Source organism: Taudactylus pleione, unplaced genomic scaffold (assembly GCF_031769625.1).
Source record: "Taudactylus pleione unplaced genomic scaffold, aTauple2 ptg000198l, whole genome shotgun sequence".
In the NCBI taxonomy this organism is placed as follows: Eukaryota; Metazoa; Chordata; class Amphibia; order Anura; family Myobatrachidae; genus Taudactylus; species Taudactylus pleione.
In genome coordinates, this window is record NW_028284600.1 from 2,419,105 (window position 1) to 2,434,106 (window position 15,002).

A 15,002-nucleotide genomic window follows, 5' to 3' on the forward strand; every position below is an offset into this window, starting at 1 on the left:
CAAGGGTTTTTCCGGCACTGTGGTTGACACTATACTCAGAGCACGTAAACCTACTGTACTTCTGCTATAATTTACCACAAGGTGTGGCATACCTATTTTGAATGGTGTCACCCAAGGGGTTTACGACACCCAGGTGTTTAAAATATCCAGAGTTTTGGCTTTCCTGCAGGTGGGTTTTGGACCTGGGTCTCCCGCCTTGCTTCACTGAAGGTCCATGTCCGGGCCCTTTCAGTGTGGTTCCAGCATAGGATTGCTCCTCTTCTTCCTGATATTCACACCTTCTTTCAAGGGATCCTTCATATCCAGCCTCCCTTTGTCCCTCCTGTAGCACCTTGGGATTTAGCTGTTGTCCTTAGGACCCTCCCTCTGAACCACTGGGCTCAGTGGACATCAAATGGCTTACTGCCAAGACTGTTTTTCTTATGTCCATTGCTTCTGCCAGAAGAGTTTCCAATTTGGGGGCTCTCTTGTCGTTCCCCGTTTCTAGTTTTTCACAGGGACAGGGTAGTGCATCGAACTCACCTTGGGTTCCTTCCTAAAGTGGTCTCTAGTTTCCACATTAATGAAGAGATTATTGTGCTGGCCTTTAATTCCCCAGGCCGCTCGGTAGGTGAGGCCTCATTGGATGTGGTATGTGCCCTCAAGATTTATGTGGATCGTACCAGTTCTCTTCAGAAATCATACTCCTTGTTTGTTCTTTATGGGATGGCCGGCCAATAAACAAACTTTGGCTAGATGGCTTTGTATGACGATCTCTGAGGCTTACAATCATGAGGGCCTTCCTGTACCACCCTCTGTTACTGCTCATTCTACTATGGCTGTGGGTCCTTCGTGGGCAGCTCATCATGGTGCCTTGGCTGTTCAGATTTGTAAGGCAGCCACATGGTCTTCTATCCAGACCTTTTTGGAGGTATTATGCTTTTGATACCTTTACCACTTAGGATGCTTCCTTGGGGCAGCGGATTCTCCTTTCTGCACAGGAGCATCCACGCACTTGAAAGTAATGCTTTGGGACATCCCCAAGGTCACACTGTGGACCTCTATGGATCCTGAAGTAGAGGTATGGTAAGAACTTACCCTTGTTATCTCTTTTTCTACAAGGTCCATAGGGTCCACAGGGCACCTGCCCTGATGCACCTGTGCTTCAGTTGGGCTTCATTCTGGTCACTGGTTTTCCATCTCCTTCTGTGTGAGAATGTGATTCTAGTGTGTACCAGACTTTCTGCTCTTTCTTTTATCCTCCTCCGGCCTTTGGCTTGCTACGTAACTGAAAAGCCTCCGGCCCGGGGTATAGAGGGAGACCCATTGCATCATGGGAGATGATTTTACTGCGCAAGGTGCCCGGATGACTCTGAATCACCTCTACCCCAAGATTACCCTGTGGACCTCATAGAAAAAGAGATAACAAGGGTAAGTTCTTACCATATCTGTACTTTTTTCATCCATATAGAGAAATCAAGTCAACAACAGGATATCTGAAGAGTGCAGGTGGATCAGATGGCAGACAAGATGTCATATTTGGAAGGAAATGTGGAGACATTCAAAAGTACTGATATCTCTTAATTTGTTATTTAGATGCTGATGAGGCTCAGCTGCAGACAGAGGATTTTCCTGGCAGATGACTAAGATGATCGGACAGAACACAGATCAGAAGGACTGAGACACAGATCATCCAAAATAGATGTCCAAGATGACTGAACCCCAGAAGTGCCCTCCACCGCATTTGGCGAAGATGATAAAAAAAGACAACTATAGGCTTTTAATTCCAAATGCTAATAAAAATTAGAAAAGGGGTTTGCCTCACATATGAAAGATTTTTTATCATTGCATAAATCCACTTATATACAAAAACAAAAGTTTTTTCTATCCAGGCATGTGACGCAGGGGAGAACCATTAGTTCTCCGCCCTTAAATTACTTTTTACTTTGAATTGTGAATATAACATTGTTATGATTATCTCCCATCTGAATTTTCTCTTTCACCACCTGTGCGATCAACATACATAAACACATACGCTAAAATGGTGATAATACATAAGCTTATGTCAGTTCATCTGTCAAAGGAGGAAATGTTAGAGTGTGTATACTAATATAACCATTTGTAGTAATAAATCAATACAGATAAATGAATTACTTATTTTAAATACAGCTGTGGTCACATGGTGGTGTGACTTGCTTGTCCCAGAGCTGGCTCTACCATATACTTATAGCCAGCTCACACTGCAAGGTAATTAGTTTCAACTGACCAAGGGTTTCAGTTGACCAACAGGCTATTTCCCCTTAAAGCCACACCTCACAGGTGATGGGAAAGTAACAGACACTGGGAACACAGGCAGAAACAGACACACTTCCAGAGGAACACTGAGAAGGGCAGGCATCCTCTCAGGAGGCTGCAAGGATGCAGCTTCAAACGCCAGGAGAAAGTCTAATTATCAAGCTATATAGAAGCATACAAATGGATTAATGGCATAGCATAGGAAATATGTGTATTATAGCTTAAATGGCATTGTTAAGGATTGAATTAATAATTAATTACCTATACAATAGTTCAGTCTTGTAGCAATTTGTGTTGTGTTAACAAGCTATGTAGTTATTTGGTAAAGTGATATCCAGGTGGAGTATTTGTCTGTTCATATACTAGTTTTATATATGTCTGAATGTGATTGAGATAAATACACACATATATATATATATATATATATATATATATATATATATACACATGAAGGTGATGGTTCCTGGATGGCGCTCAGTATATTACCCTGAATTATTTCTTATGGTGTAAGTGCCTATTAGTTGAAAAGTTTTTTAAAAAAGTTCCAACACTAAAATCCTTTTAATAGAAGGAGGCAGCTGTCCTTTCCGTGTATCTGAATGGCCATCAGACGGAATGTGATCTGGAAAGTGGGGTGGAAAGGGCAAGCGCCAAATAGTGTATTAAATTTAAACAAGACAGTGTAGTTGTGCTCGTATGAATATGTGCGTACCAGAAATAAATTCTTTAAAGCTTATCTGAGTGGTCTTGTCAGCCGGATGAGGTTATAGCTTTACCCGGATATCTGGTGCCACACGAAGGACCTTTAATAAAAGAGGCTCATAGTAGAGCCAAATAGAAGAGAGCAGATATAGTGTAGTAAGTCTAGTACACAATGCGTGGCTAATAATTATTGTGCGTACCAGTTAAAGTCTTGCATAGAGATAGAGAGATGAATTCTTTACTCGTCTGTTCCTCTCACCCCAAGGTTTTCCACATTTTTGGATGGTGGTCTTTTAAATCAAAAAAGGACCCATCATCAGTGGTATATTTAAAACAGGGGGCTTTATTAGAGGGATAAAGCTATAACCGCATCCGGCTGACAAGACCACTCAGATAAGCTTTAAAGAATTTATTTCTGGTACGCACATATTCATACGAGCACAACTACACTATCTTGTTTAAATTTAATACACTATTTGGCGCATGCCCTTTCCACCCCACTTTCCATATATATATATATATATATAAATCTGTGATCCAGCACTCTATGTGGCAATGAGTACTTAGCTGGTTGCTCACACATGCCCAATTGCATAAACTTCGTTAGGTGCGGCTCTCCACGCAGAAGAAAAACTACACACTCAGCTTGAAGGTGTCAATGTTTCAATGCTAATTCACAGCATTTTCATCAGAACATAAAATTGTTGATGGTAGATGATATAGTTATCCTCTTTCTCCCATGTGTTTAATGGAGCCTACAGTTTCTTAATATGGTTCACCATGTGTTTTAAACAATAACATGGCCTGAGATGCATAAGGATGTGTTATATTCTTGTGGTATAGCTAATATGGTGTAGTTAGAATTAAGATGGAAACTGGTTGAAATATATATTCTACAGATTGCAATATTTCAGCTTGATGTCAGCTGGTGATTGTAGTTTGTTAGTGGAAGATGGTGACTGCCATTTGCTGTTCACTTTTGCGATAAGGCCTTGAAACATGTGCTTGGTTCAATGGAGGTTGTGAATTACTAACATTGTGATCATAGTTAAATATGGCTGCCACATGTGGTTTGAACATAGGGATTCCATGTGTCTCAAAATGGAGTCTGCCATCAAAATGGCTGCCAACATGAGGCCTGTAAATAATAGGATCCATGCAGTCTTCCCATCCCCCTTACATTTCTCTGCATATCTGTATATACACACCCTTAAGTGTTATTTTAGGTGCGATGAGCTCCACATCTAACTAATAGGTATAGTATCTGCATTTTGCAAGAATAATTCTTATCCCCTATAAACATGCATAATCAAAACACAATATACATACATCTCACCATGCTTTCTTAAAATCATCTCTATTGCTTTTTCTCTGATTGTATTTGATTAATACTGTTTTATGAGAATTTGTTTGATTATATAAATACACTTTACCTTACCACATCTGGTGTGCAATGTCCTTATTCAAATTAAATTATCCTAATCATTCAAAAGGTATATAATTCTAGGTAAGTTCATATGTATTAATAATAACCTGTAAGATGATAAGAAATATAATATTTGCTTCAGATATATGAAGTTAAAACTGGCAATTGCCTGCAATGTACAAACAAACAGAACAAAGCAAAGAAAAGGAAAAAGAAACCCTTATCATAGACGAAAGGAAGAAGGCACTTTGGGCCTGATTCAGACCCGTGCGAGCACTGAGCGCTCGCAAGCGGGTTGATGGTGCTCTAGTGCGCATGCGCGAGACCCGCATAGCGACAGCCAAGCTGTTGCTATGGGTCTTGCACCAAAGGGGGCGTGCTGTCGATGGTGAGTGACAGCACGCCCCCTTTGGTGGGTGTGCCAGGGGCGTTGCTGCCCAGACGGAGGCGTGGCATGGGAAGTCTACCGTCTGGGTCCGGCCCCACTGACATCACTAGTGATGTCAGTGGGAGTGCTTTTGGCTCTGATAGAGCCAAAAGCACTCCTGGGCTTGCGGCAACGAGACCCTACCGCAGGGTCTCGTCGCGATGGTCTTGACCATTGTGATCATCTTTTTGGCTGCTCGCATAAGCTGTGGGTGGTCACCCACAGCTATGCAAGCAGCCAGGAGGCCGCTCCAATTTTAAGGTAGGAGGGCTCTGATTCAGAGCGAGCGCTCTTGTCAGAGCGTCCGGCTCTGAATCAGGCCCTTCGACTCAATAACAAAATTAATGAATATAGAAATATGGTGATCCTTTTTGAGGATCTACCTGATTACAAAGATCGAAAGAAAATTGGGAAAGTATTCATTTAGATGAAAATACACAATTCTTAAAAGATAAAAAGTTGAGTGAAGATCAGATGGAATTTAATCCATATGGTCAAGAAGATCCTATTCCATCAAGATATGCACCAAGTAAAGTCAGGAACATTTTGTTTAAAAATACACCTGAGACATATACCCAGAAGGCTGAATTAAAAAAAGGGTTTAAAGAAATCGGTTGTTAAACTAATCCTTACAGTAGATTTTTTCATCCTAATGGTAGGAATTAAATTTATGAAAGATTTCATTCTAGATGCCCTGAAACCCCTCAGTGGAGAGAGGATAGATATAGAGCAGTGGTCAGGGAACAGGGGTAAATTATCCCACATGGGGTAAAAATGAAATTCCTTGGGGTAATGGAAGGACAGCCGGGCATGCATATGAATCATTCTATAATATAGAATGATTCATATGCATGCCCGGCTGTGCCACAGGGAGGCTGTAAGCTGGACGCCTGCTGAGAGGTTATAACCAGTGGGTGCCCAGTTCCTTCCCTGCAGTGCCGCATTAGCCGGAGGCTGGAGTTCTCTTCTGAACTCCAACTTCTGCCTCTCTCCATGCGCACTATGGGAGAGACGTCATGACATCTCTCCCACAGTTCCGAGGAGCACAGCCGAGCGGACAGGATGGCAGTCGATGCAGGAGCGGGGATGAAGGTTTTTTTTCTGTACAACCGGCTCTACAGGGGCATTATATGGGGGCACAACTATATGATTTCCTTCCTTTCAAATCAAGGGGGTAATGTCAGCATATCTAAATATATTTTGGGGTAAAAGGTAAAAAAGTTCCTTGGCCCCTGACAGAGGATCTGAATGGAACAATAACCAGAATGGGAATAAGACAATCAGCAATTAGCTATTATAACAGGTTCTCATTACTAGATCAAGATATCCACTCCCCTCCTTTTTTAGAAAGAGGTGAAAAAAAAATCTCCATTGGAGGTATCCCCTAGATAGAGTGAGTAGAGGGAAAAAAAAGTAACAAAAAGTAAAACATAAAATACAGGATGAAAAAATCATATCAGAAGAGAAAATTTAAATATTTAACCTAAGCATGCACATTTTCCTTTAGGAAGATAGGAAGTTTTTAGAGAAAGGCCTTAAATATGCTCCCTCCACAAAAATTAATCAGTTTGAGGCATTAATTGTGTCGAAGCTAGATGATTGGCTGAGACCTAAATTGTAACAATAATATCTGCACGACCCCATTTTATGTTGCCCCTGATGACGCCCATCTTGCGTCGTCAGCCCGAAACCATTGTGTGCGATGCTAATATGCTATTATTAGCATAGTGGGATTACATTGCTACCGTATATTGTTAAAAGTCCTACCATACCCTAAATGCACATTTAATCATACATATAATATACAAGATACACAGCGCACAGTTGCACTGTTTATTAAAGCACTCTGCACATAAAATGCACCACGCATAGTAGCGACTGTACGATACCCAGTGTACAGTGCTGTTATGATTATTAGCATTGTGCGTCTGCCACTGCCCCAGGTTAAAAGTCCTCATTATACAAATACGTACATTTATTACTACATATAATAGGAACAACCCCGCAAAGCACGTACCATGGTGTACTCCACAAACACGTGCACGCACAACGCATAATAGTGTCTTTTCGCAATATCCCCACACTGACACATTGCATACTTACACAAAAAGGTTCCCTAAGCATTAAGGTTAATATTAGAGGTTTTACTTATTATCAAATCTATTGTGAAATACATATATTTGATATCTATGGTTTAGTACATGATAAGCAGACCGTGTTTAGTGCTATTCTAAACCACTGTTTATTTACAGATCTCCGGTTCCATCGGCAAGGAAATCGCAACATGCATCTGCGAATTATGGATCATAGAGAGATAGGCATTGAAATGTACCCTGTAATGCAATGTTTATTAGCCAGTTTTGACTTTTTCTCCGGTGGGAAAACAGACACAAAGAGCTGTTGGAGGCTGAACTATTACAATACAAACTGACCTATGAACTGCATTGTAACAGAAGAACCAGGAGGAAGAACCAATGGGATTATGCCAAGTATAATCTATTGTATTGCCTATCTCTGCAAGGGTTTATGTGCAAGCACCCTGGATCTGGTAGTTAGTCATCTTTCTTTTTCTGTTGATGGAGGTTTCATAGTTGATGCCGGGAAATCTGGATCCAGAGCGCATGCGTATGTATCGACTGTACCTTGTATATTATATAACCTTTGCGTTAATTGTATTATAGATCAAGGTAATGTGTAACTATCTCTTTTATGTGAATAATAACTTTTGTGATTTGGAACCACACAAAGTCTTCAAAGTGATTATTTAATATGCGTACGCAATGCTAAATAGCGACTTTATGGTATAGGGGTTAAATAGGAATTCATAGTTGGGGGCTCGTAGAGTGAGATCACGCTGCCAATTTACACGGTACACACTGTTATCGATCCCTCAGCAAAGGGTGGAGGCACCATATGCAGGAAAGAATGCATTGCCTTCGAAAACCTGCTACCACTTTATGCTGAGAGACCGCTATCCGTTATTGTGAGAGTCCATGGAGCACTGATTAGAATCCAGGGACAAGGAAGGAAAAAGTTTGTTTTCCTTCGTTGATGCTTTTGTGTTAAAAGGGAAAGTCGCACAATAGCGTACACATTTCCTGTATTGCTGCCACGTGTTCAAACGGTCCTTGTATGCATAGCGTGATTGCTTATTAAAACTCTGTATCATACTACTATATTAAGGGGAAAGTTTCTATTTCCTGCGCAGAAAAGGTGTATGTAAATTGAAACGTGTGATTGTAAAGGCTACTGTCTGTTAAGCCTAAATAGTGGAGGTTACTCTCTGTTAAAACTCAGTATAAACTCGGTAGGTGCCTGACGGGGCAGTACAAACTACTGGGCCAGTGTACAAAGCAGGTACATTGTAGTTATCGAGAAACTAAAGGGGTTTCTTGGTCCGCACCCATTAATCGCAAAGTCCATTGATCAGTTAGGTTCTTTGGGCAAAGCGATCGAACCGCATGGTTATAAAAACCATGATTGTGAAGTGGGTTGTCGTGGGAGTGAAACTGCTGTCAAGGTTAGGAGTTATTGGAATTTCTTGATGCTACCAGCGGGAGTAAACTCAAAGTAGGAAGCGAGCGACGGAAGCTTGAGTTAATATTGTCGCAAATAGAATAATTTTCAATGGGTGGTTATTCTGCTCCTCATTATACAGGCTGACTAATTCCAGGTGGGTCTGCTGTGTATAACAGGAGGGAGTGCATGAATGTAGCTCACTGAAAATCGTTCACCAATCAAAATTCTTTAGAAATTGCTAAGCGTTTACTCAGATGGGTGCAAGGCAATCTCTAGTAATGATCGATTATGTGCTGCTGGTGGAAGGGCCACTTGGATTGGCCAGGTATGTTATGTTTAAAAAGAATGGGGCGTACGCTACTGCGTACTGCAACATATGGGTCAAAATGACCAAGAAATGTAGAACACCTTTTCCTAAGATCGGTAGCTTTGATTCAGAGGTTCTGAACAATCTCAGAGACAGTATATGTTTAGTGAAGTCTCTGAAGAAAAGGGTAAAATGTAATGATTGCTTGAAGTTATGGTAGCACGAGCGGAGCATGTGGCTTAGCGGTGTACACGCGACACAAACTAGCATTGCGTTTACAACGCAAGGAAGTGCACATGCAAATAGCATTGCATGCATGCTGCAGAGTAGCACGCGCACAGCAAGGTAGCATTGCAGATGGTGATGTTAGTAGCGCATGCACACCACCTCCACCTTATGCGGATGGGGGTGAAGGTACAGTCGATCTCAAAATTCATAAAAATGTAACAAATAACTTGTACCCTCTTCTAAGTAACTATAAGGAACATGTTTATGATGCAGATGATGAACCTGTTGGGATGTCCGCTCTTTCCCATGTTGCACAAATGTTAAATGTACCACCACAGCAAGTACAGGTAGCTGCTCCACTAGTATCAGAAGTGGAGGTAGCCCCACCAGTGCAGGAATTATTGACACCCACTGTAACAGTAGCGGAGACCACTTATACCATACGTAGTAGCAATAGGCTGAACCCTCAAACAGGTAGTAAGGTCAAAGAAAGCAGTGTGGCAGGCATCCATCCCTTCCGGACAATAACTGTTCCCAATGGGTATCTGGGCACACATGGTGTATGTGGCCACAAGGGATGTAGCAATGCATTGTCCATGAACAAAAGCAGAACTACATTCCATAATGACAGATTTCCCTGACCCTAGGAAAGAACTAGCAAAGTGCCAGAGATTTGTAAAAGATTTAGATAATGCTCATGAACCAACCAAAAAAGATCGGCTAGTGGTATTACGGGCAAGTCTTCCACACAATACCGATTTGAAAAAGTTTATCACAGCCTGTGTATTGGATGGAGATAGTCCCATAACTGAAGCAGGTAATCAGGACAATATAACCCACATTGTCACCCAATTGGCTGTATTTTTCCCATTAATTGTTAACTGCAGTGAATTCTTCATGATTAAGCAGAAAGAGCTGCAGACTATTACCCAATACACAGGCATAGAAGATATAAAAGACAATACCCATCACAGGGAAATGACAATCACAGTGCTTATGGATGGTCTTAAAGACACTCTAAAAGGCCAGGGTTCAGACCTCACTTCCTGGTTGGAGGGGAGTTATGGTAGACACACTCAGTGAATCTACAATTGAACATGATAAAAACATCCTTAGGAAGAGAGAAATGCAGAGCGAGAAACTAATGGCTGTAGTTATTGAAGCTCTGGAAGGAATGCAAATACCACAGCACTCTTACCACACACAGCCACAATACACTCATCCCACACAACCTCCAAACCCTTATCCCTATTCACAACCACAATCTTTCCTCACTCCCAAACCCACACAACAACCTCTCACAACACGTCAACCATGAAGGTGTTTTAGATGTAACAAGGAGGGCCACATAAATAAGTTCTTTAAGGCCAGAAAGTGGGAAATGCCAAACCAGGGAACACCAAGATACCCACAGCAGTCAGGACAATTCCAGCCATCATCTGCTCACGTCACAGCAGTAAATGCTTTGCTTGAAGAAGATAGTCAGCTCTAGGGGTTAGGTCACACTTGTAGTCTACAACCAGTCAGGATAACTGGGGATATTAGAGAAGAACCTGTAATGATAGTTGATGTAGCTGGCAATAAACATTTTTTTCTTGTAGACACAGGGGCGACCAGATCAGTGATAAAATCTCCATCTAATTTACAGGTGACCAGCAAAACAATATCAGCAATGGGTGTGACGGGTAAAGTGCAAGATTATCCTTTAACCAAATCTGCAGAGGTTACTATCGGTCCATTGCATACCAGGCATTCCATTCTCCTGGCAGCAGCGGCCACTACTAACCTACTGGGAAGGGATTTGTTATGTAAAATGGGATGTGTCATTTATTATACCCCTGATGGTATATTTTTAGATATCCCAGAGAGAGTTGCGCATGAGGTGAGGGATATATTGGACACTCTCCAAAGGATAATGTTTCACTCTACTATTTCAGATAAGAAGCCATCTCAGGTAGAGAAGATGTTATATCAAATACCAGGTTTACTTTGGACCAAAGATGGACAGGACACTGGATTGATGGCAAATGTAGCTCCCGTAATGGTCAATCTAAAAAGTGGTAGGCAAGCTTAAAAAATTCCCCAATACCCATTAAAACAGGAGGTAGAGATAGGGGTTTATCCCATAATTGAGCAGTTATTACAACAGAAAATTTTAGTCCATACAGCGAGTGTAGCCAACAGTCCCATCTTTCCTGTGAAGAAGAGTGGTGGGAGGGGTTATAGGCTGTTACAGGACCTTAGAGGGGTTAATATGGTAGTAGAGAGCCAATTCCCCATAGTGCCGAATCCAGCTGTCATTCTAATGCAGATCCCACCAAATGCAACCCATTTTACTGTCATTGACCTCTGTTCTGCCTTCTTCTCTGTCCCTCTTCATCCTGACTGTCAGTACCTATTTGCATTTACATACAGGGGGGTACAATACACAAGGACACGATTGCCCCAGGGCTTCATAGACAGCCCCAGTATCTTCTCCCAGGCCTTACATGACTGTTTACAATCTTTTCAACCTACCAATGGATCTGTTCTAATACAATATGTGGACAATTTGTTGTTATGTTCTGATTCGTTTGTCAGGTTTAAATAATACTAAACTTTTATTGCTTCATCTCTCGCACACAGGAGAGAAGGTTGCTAAGGACAAACTACAGCCATACCAGTCCAGGGCTAAATACTTAGGACACTGTCTAACCCAGGGATTACGACATCTGACTACCGACAGAATCCAGGCCATACAGACCATGACACTGCCGCCGTACCTTCTTGGGAATGTGTGGATACTACAGAATGTGGATCCCAGGTTTTTCTATTTTGGCTTTACCATTACAGGACTTAGGGCCTGATTCAGAGCCGCTCATAAGCGGCCGCTCGTTCGCTCTGAGCGATGTTCGCGCATGCGTATGGGTCGTAATGTGCATGCGCCAACCAGTCAGTGCGGTCAGAAAACATGTGTTCGTAATATTTCGAGTGCCTGCTAATTTGAGTGACAGGATGAGGCATTTGTGGGTGGTAACAGGGGAAGGTGCTTGAAAATGGCGAGTGGAGATCCGAACGCAGGCGTGCCAAACAGTCAAAACGGGCATTTTAAGGGTGTGCATAATTAACAAAGCAGCGTCATCGACCACGTCACTTGGTTGTTTCTTAGCCTGAACTGTTCGCATGATTGCGGTAGGAAAATCCAACCACAAGCACTGCAAGCAGTTCAGACGCCTTTCGATGTACTCGATTAATCAAATAAATAACGGAGATGATGTAGGATGCGAGCGGCCAGGGGGTGTCCTTACAAAATAGCAAGCGCATGTTTCGTTTGCTTGCTCAGACAGAGGCGTCAACAGACCGCAAAGAGCGAGCACTCAATTTAAATAGCCGGACCCTTTTTCTGAACGAGCGAGCGCAAATAGCGTCCGGTTCTGAATCAGGCCCTTAGTCTCTTCCTCAAAGCCCAATCGTGTTGTACACACAGAGGAAACAGAGCAGGCTTTCCTTAATCTTAAGGATAGTCTGACAAGAGCACCTGCATTGGGAATACCTGATTATAAAAAAACCTTTTGATTTGTATTGTACGGAAGCTGACGGTTGCACAGCAGGTGTCCTTACACAAAAACATAGTGATGCCAGTAGGCCCGTAGCATACTACAGTGCACAATTGGACACTGTGGCAAGATCACTCCCAATGTGTTTAAGAAGTATAGCAGTAAGAGTGAGGATGTAGTATTAGGCCATGATATGATTGTTTATACACACCATGCTGTATCTGCTTTGCTGAATTCTGCCCAATGAATTAACACAGACATATTCTCAAACACCTTTTGATAGTTCCAAACTTAAAAAAAAGTCTACCTTCTTTTCTGATAACAAGCTGTGCCCAGCTGTTCAGGTATATCAAGATTTAGTCTCTAAAGATCTAGACAAACTTTCTAAGAAACCTTATAGGGACAACATTACTAAAAGCAAAAGAAGAGCTCTAGAACAAATTTCAAAATGGAACGATGTTGTGATAAAACATTCTGATAAGGGGGTCAACATTGTCTTATGACCCAGAAAAATGTATACTGAGGAACTTAATAGACATCTAAGTGACAGTAGTTGTTAAACAATTTATTTTGAATCCGACTCAAAACTTTCTTAAACAGTATAATAACCTCATTCTCACAGCATATCAAAATGGGATTATTGATAAAAGGGATTTGGATTTTTTAACAACTAAGAACCCTAAAACATCTACATTATACCTTTTACCTAATACATAAGAATGAGAAGGCATCTCCTGGTAGACCCATAATGTCAGGCATTGACAATTTATCAGAGAAAGCTAGTATCTATGTGGATCAGCATCTATGGAAACACATTCACACTGCCATATGTGAGAGATACGATGGATGTTTTCATTAAACTTCAAGATCTGAGTGTGAACCCAGGTGTTTGGCTAATCTCATGTGATGTAGAAAGTCTATAAACTAGCATTAGTCATGAGAACAGAGTCCAAGCAGTTAAACTCTTTTTGAATATGGGAATAGCCATTGACTACATTGACTTTCTGATCAGCCTTCTACAATTTGTTTTGATGAAAAATAATTTCATATGTAATGAACGCCACTACCTCCAGGTTAGAGGTACGGCTATGGGGACAGCTTGTGCTCCCACATATTCCAACCTCTACCTGGGGTGGTGGGAGAAGGAGGAGGTCTTTAACAAACGTCATGAGAAATATATGGATAACATCTTAATATATCTAAGATACATAGACAACATTCTGATGCTCTGGGAAGGTAACAAATGAGACCTGGAGAAATTTATATCTGTCCTTAATCACAATGACCTCAATTTAAAATTGTCATGTGTAATGAGTCAAAAAGAAATTAATTTTCTAGATCTGACAATTAAAATTGAAGAGGGACAAATAACAACGGATTTGTTTAGGAAAAGTACGTCCACAAACAGCATTTTGCATTCTGAGAGTTCCCATTTACCTGCAACAATCAAAGCCATACCAAAAGGTATGCTAGGTTTTATTTCAAAGTGGGTTTTTTCTAAGTGGGACTACATGTACAGCATAACTTCAAGAGTTAGTCAGGAGTTCTTACTAGCTATATCCTCTGCGATCAGTGAGGGATGATGATTTGACTGATTTTTCCATTCTTTCATTGCAGGTAATCATATATTTGCACCAGGCACCTATTATAGAAAAACAAATGCTGTCTGGAATTCTCTGATTTGCTGGGTAATCATATATTTGCACCAGGCACCTATTATAGAAAAACCAATGCTGTCTGGAATTCTCTGATTTGCTGGGTAATCATATATTTGCACCAGGCACCTATTATACAAAAACCAATGCTGCTTGGAATTCTCTGATTTGCTGGGTAATCATATATTTGCACCAGGCACCTATTATAGAAAAACCAATGCTGTTTGGAATTCTCTGATTTGCTGGGTATTCATATATTTGCACCAGGCACCTATTATAGAAAAACCAATGCTGTTTGGAATTCTCTGATTTGCTGGGTATACTGTCTTTATTTAATATCTGTAAACACCAGAGTAACTTTAAATTTAATTATATAGTCAGATCTTATCTCCTAGCTTCATGGGATGCTGTTTTGGCCTTGCTTGTTTGTATTAGAATTTTATGACTTGTATCTGGTGTGGGTGAGGGTAATGAGGGTGGGTGTCATCAGTGACTACACATGTTATGCTTAACTGTATAATCAGTAGGTCACAAAGCTTTAGGCTTGTACAAGGCTGCTAGGTTTTATTTCAAAGTGGGTTTTTTCTAAGTGGGACTACATGTACAGCATAACTTCAAGAGTTAGTCAGGAGTTAAGCAGGAGGAAGACAGGAGGACAATATTTTAAAAGAACTCTCTATAACTTGGAAAAAAGCAAAGGATCTTCTGAGCTTCTGGAAACCCTGCTACTCAGCAACCAGCTTACATTATAACCTGGACCCACCTTTTGACAACACCCTGCTTCAGCATTGCAAGCAACTACCTGCTTACTGAACATTTAATACTTGTATGTTTGCGATTCTTCTCTACATTGTTTGTTTAAATCATTCCAATACCACTGTCAATTTATCTTTACTGTAGTATCTACCATTGTTTCACACCTATACCT